The sequence below is a fragment of the Chiloscyllium plagiosum genome, chromosome 1 (assembly GCF_004010195.1).
Source record: "Chiloscyllium plagiosum isolate BGI_BamShark_2017 chromosome 1, ASM401019v2, whole genome shotgun sequence".
Lineage (NCBI taxonomy): Eukaryota > Metazoa > Chordata > Chondrichthyes > Orectolobiformes > Hemiscylliidae > Chiloscyllium > Chiloscyllium plagiosum.
Window position 1 is genome coordinate 25,335,597 of NC_057710.1, and position 5,767 is coordinate 25,341,363.

Sequence of the window (5,767 nt, forward strand, 5' to 3'; positions counted from 1 at the left end):
AACCTCACATTTATCGACATTATCCATGTGTCCATGTACACAGATCTTTGAAAGTTGCCACCCAGGTAAATAGTGCGGTGAAGGAGGCATATGGCGTACTGGCTTTTATTGGTAGAGGAATTGAGTTCTGGAGTACTGAGGTCATGTTGCAGTTGTATAAGACTCTGGTGCTGCCGCATCTGGAGTATTGTGTGCAGTTTTGGTCGCCCTACTATAGGAAGGATGTGGAGGCACTGGAATGGGTGCAGAGGAGGTTTACCAGGATGTTGCCTGGTATGGTAGAAAGATCGTATGAGGAAAGGCTGAGGCACTTGGGGTTGTTTTCATTGGAGAAAAGAAGGTTTAGGGGTGACTTGATGATTAGGGGTTTAGATAGGGTTGTCCGTGAGAACCTTTTTCCACAAATGGAGTCAGCTATTATGAGGGGGCATAGCTTTAAATTAAGGGGTGGTCGGTATAGGACAGATGTTAGGGGTAGGTTCTTTATTCAGCGAGTCGTGAGTTCATGGAATGCGCTGCCTGTGGGAGTGGCAGAGTCAGAATCATTGGCGAACTTTAAGTGGCAATTGGATAGGTACATGGATGGGTGCTTAAGCTAGGACAAATGTTCGGCACAACATCGTGGGCCGAAGGGCCTGTTCTGTGCTGTATTGTTCTATGTTCTCTATGTTCAGTAGCAGTGGTGGACTCTCCCTCTTTATGGGCATTTAAACGTGCATTGGATAGGCATATGGAGGATAGTGGGCTAGGCATATGGTCACAGAAATTTAAGGGTGCATATGGAGGATAGTGGGCTAGTGTAGGTTAGGTGGGCTTGGATCGGCGCAACATCGAGGGCCAAAGGGCCTGTACTGCACTGTATTTTTCTATGTTCTATGTTCTATGTCTCCTCTCATTCTTCATAACTCCAATGATTACAGGCCCAACCTACTCAACCTCTTTGCATAAGTCCATACCCAATATCACTGGTAAACCTTCTCTGGGCTGCAAACCATTCACAGTTTTCCAGCTGCAGCCTAACTAGTGCCTTGTTTAGTTTTAGAAAGACCTCCTCCATTCCCTTTGAAATAAAGACCAATATTGTATTTGTTTTCCCTATATGATGCTAGCTTTTGATGATTTATACAGAAGGACTCCCAAATCCCTCTCTGCTGCAGCTTTCTGCAGTCCTTCCCCATGTAAATAATATTCAGCTCCTCTACTCTTCCTGCCAGAGTGCCTAACCTCACATTTCTCCACATTATATTCCATCTGCTGAGTTTTTGCCCATTCATTAAACCTATCCATTTCCCTCTGCTGATTTTTTAGTGCATACCTACTGTTGTCTTCCAGCCTATTTTTGTGACATCCGCAAACTTGAAGATAGTTCATTCACTGTCATTGTAAATTGTTGTGGCTCCAGCACTGATTCCTGTGGCACTCCACTAGTCACAGGGTGCCCATCTCACCTGGTGTGTGAATCCCCAAGGGGGCGTCCAAGAGCTTAAGTGCATAATTAATATGGGGAACAGCAGAAGATTAGGTGAGAAATTTTATTTTGTATCATGGCGGACTGACTGTCGTAAATCTCACTCGACAAAATGTTTTAACCGAAAATGGGAAAACTCCAGGCATTTGTCCATCTGTTGCAGGAAGCCGATTGTCGACCTCTTGAACAATGAAGTTCCCCTGCCCAGTCCCTGGAGCAAGATGAGGTATGGCTAATCCTGGAAGACAGCAGCAATTTTCCCTGTCGGTCATTTACCAATGACCAGTCATTTACCAATACCCATTTACCAATGGGGGCGGCATGGTGGCTCAGTGGTTAGCACTGCTACCTCACAGTGCCAGGGACCCTGGTTTGATTCTTGACTCAGGTGACTGTCTGTGTGGAGTTTGCGCATTCTCCCCTTGTCTGCATGGGTTTCCTACAGGTGCTCCGGTTTCCTCCCACAATCCAAAAGATGATCAAGTCAGGTGAATTGGCCATGTTAAATTGTTCATAGTGTGAGGTGCATTAGTCAGGGGAAAAATGTGGGGAGGTGGGTCTGGGTGGGTTACTCTTTGGAGAGTCAGTGTGGACTTGTTGGACTGAAGGGCCTGTTTCCACACTGGAGGGAATTTAATCTAATCTAAACCAATGTGTTGTACATGATGCATCATTTCGGTTCAGATTAGAGTGAGCTTTGTGCAGCCGCATAGGAAACTCCCCAGGATGTGGCAGGTTTGCTATGATGAGAGGCTGGATAAGCTCAGGTTATTTTCTTTAGAGTAGTGAAGACTGAGAGAGGACCTGATAGAGGTGTATAAGATCATGAGGAGCATGAACAGAGTAAATAGAATCAGCTGTTCTCCTTGAGTTGAAGGGTCAGTAGTAAGGGGCTTAATGTTATGGTGAAAGGCAAGAGGTTTAGAGGGGATTTGCGGGAAAATGTTTTCACCCAGAGGGCGCTACGGTCTGGAATGCATTGCCTGGGAGGGAAGGTGAGGCAGGAAACCTCACAACCTTAAAAAGGTACTTGGATGAGTACTTGAAATTTCATAATGTTCCAGGCTATGGATCAATGCTGGAAAATGGGACTTGTGTAGATTTTGAGTAGTTGAGTCAGTGCAGAGTCAATCGGCTGAAGGCACTTTTCTGACAACACAAATTGGTAGAATTGAGACCCTGGTGGTTAATTAATATATTAGCTCTAATAACTTGTGTGAAACAGTCAGTTCCACAAATAACCTTAACAGCGATCATAAAAAGACTGACTTGAAACTATTTAGAATATCAAACCCTTACAGCTTTCTCCTCTGTTGTGCTTTAATGAATTAAGAAACATTATTTATTATTTTTGCTGTGATTTCTTTGTGTTTCAGTCACCACTATGTGATTTACAAAGCTGTAAAATTGCCTATATATTGTCGAGAAGGTAAGGAAGACTCCTGTGAACGTGAGATCACAGTAGGAATGTTTATATCACTGTTCCAAGGGCAAACAGCTGATGGCATCCAGCCCAGAAAAAGAAACACTTCAGCAATGGCATGTATGATTCAATCTTGCTCATTCATCATCATTTTCATCGAGTAATTCCATAAGTCTGCCTCGATGAAACTATTCAGATTTGTGCCCTGAAAACTGTTTCTTTTCTAATATATCAAGGAGAAAATAAATCAGCTCTTAAATAAATACAATTGACATGCAAATGGTGCAAAGTTATAAGATTCTGAGTTTGGCCGGTCTGTCTTTGGATGTCAGTTGTTTTTCCAACTGTGCGATGGCTGCTTTCACACAAGTCTGTTGGACATTTACCTGCAGTCATTCCAATCTTTATTGACGTAGCTGCCTTAAGTTAAATCCGCAGCTAGAGTGACTTCCTGATGGAAGCCTGCAATTTTAAGTCTTTATATGATATCTGGTCTCCACTGACAGATAACGCTGGCTAACTCTAAAGGTTCTCAAACCACCCTACACTCTGTTCCATGCCAGTGTTCTATTCACGTTGTTTTGCTTCTCTGGTTTCCTGAAGGTACTGACCCCCGCTGAGATACAGCTCCATAAGCCCTGGCAGCCTTTCACTACTTCAAATGTGAGTCTAGACGGTGAACATTGGCTTACTAGTGGTCCTCATGGTTGAACACAACTTGTTGTTTGGAATGTTGGCAGTTGCCAATGGAGAACACTGAATATTGATCAGGAGTAGGGTGCCTTGTCCTTTTCCTCACATCCTCTCTCTCACACACACACACACACGATGAAATAACTGAGGCAATAGAAGAATTGAACTTCAAAGCATTCAACCCAAAGGAAGGCAAGAGATTTCTTAAATTCACAAGCTATGTAGTGAATCTCATTTCAAAGGATTACTCTGAAATATAATGGATCCCTGGCACTGTGAGGCAGCAGTGCTAACCACTGAGCCACCATGCTGCCCCTTGTTGGACCGAAGGGCCTATTTCCACACTGTAGGGAATCTAATCTAAAATCTAATCTAAAACCCTGCAGAGTACCCTTCACTAGCATTGATGGGTGGGGTGGGGTTCGGGGAGGATTGGGGGGGCGGGTGTCAAACTTGGGAGAGCTGCCTCACAGACGAGACAAACAACAGTCTGACATAGTCATACTCACAGAATCAAACCTCCCTGCTATCATCATCTCTGGCAAAGCCCTGACCCATCATCAGGACTGGCACAATCTGCAGCCTCATATGCCCCCACACAACAATTACTATTAAGGCAGGGGTCAACCTTGGTTCAATGAAGATTACAGGAGACATGCCAGGAGAAGTACACAACAAAAATGAAAATGCCAACCAGGTGTTCCAGTACAGCTGTAACACTGACATCTACCTGACAATGTGGAAAATTGCCCTAGATATGTCCTGCACACATAAAGTAGGGCAAATCCAACCTGGCTAATTACCGCCCCATCAGTCAACTCTCGATCATCAGTAAAGTGATGGAAGGTGTCATCAACAGTGCTATCAAGCAGCACCTGCTCAGCAATAACCTGCTCAGCAATAACCTGCTCAGTGACGCCCAGTTTGGGTTCCTCCAGGGCCACTCTGCTCCTGACCTCATTCCAGCCTTGGTTCAAACATGGACAAAAGAGCTGAATTCCAGAGGGGAGGTGAGAGTGACAGCCCTTGACATCAAAGCTCCATTCAACTGAATGTGGCATCAAGGAGCCCGAGCAAAACTGGAATCAATGAGCATCGAAGGGGAAAAATGTGCGCTGGTTGGAGTCATATCTGGCACATAGGAAGGTGGTTGTGGTTTTTGGAGGCCAGTCATCTCAGTTCCAGGACATTACTACGGGGGTTCCTCAGGTAGTGTCCTAGACCCAAACACCGTCAGCTGCTTCATCAGTCACTTTCCCTCCATCGTAACATCAGAATTGGGGATGTTTGCCGATGATTACACAATGTTTAACACCATTCGCAACTCTCAGATACTGAAGCAGTCCATGTTCAAATGCAACACGATCCAGACAATATCCAGGCTTGGGCTGACAAGTGGGATGTAACAAATGCCAGGCAATAACCATCTCCAATAAGAGACAATCTAACCACAACCCCTTGATATTTAATGGCATTATTGTCGCTGAATCCCCCTGTATCAACATCCTTGGAGTTATCATTGACCAGAAATTGAATTGAGTCAAGAGTGTGGTGCTGGAAAAGCACAGGTCAGGCAGCATCAAGAAGCAGGAAAATTGACGTTTCGGGCAAAAGTTCTTCATCAGGAATGAGGCTAGGAGCTTCGGGGGTGGAGGGGGCTGGGGCTGGGGGAGGGTAGCTGAGAGTGCAATAGGTGAATGGAGGTGGGGGTAATGGTGATAGGTCAGAAGGGAGGGTGGAGTGGATAGGTGGGAAGGAAGATTGACAGGTGGGACAGGTCATGAGGACAGTGCTGAGCTGGAAGGTTGGAACTGGGGTAAGGTGGGGAAGAGAAAATGAAGAAACAGGTGAAATCCACATTGATGCCATGCGGTTGGAGGGTACCGAGATAGAAGATAAGGCATTCTTCCTCCAGGCGGAAGGAAGGAACATCTCCTGGACACTCGCACCAACCCACCCCCCCGACCCATAGCTGAACACTTCGACTCCCCCTCCCACTCCGCCGAGGACGTGCAGGGCTTAGGCCTCCTCCACTGCCACTCCCTTACCACCTGAGGCCTGGAGGAGGAACACCTCATCTTCTGGAGAAAGTAAGGTCTGCAGATGCTGGAGATCAGAGCTGGAAATGTGTTGCTGGAAAAGCGCAGCAGGTCAGGCAGCATCCAGGGAACAGGAGAATCGAC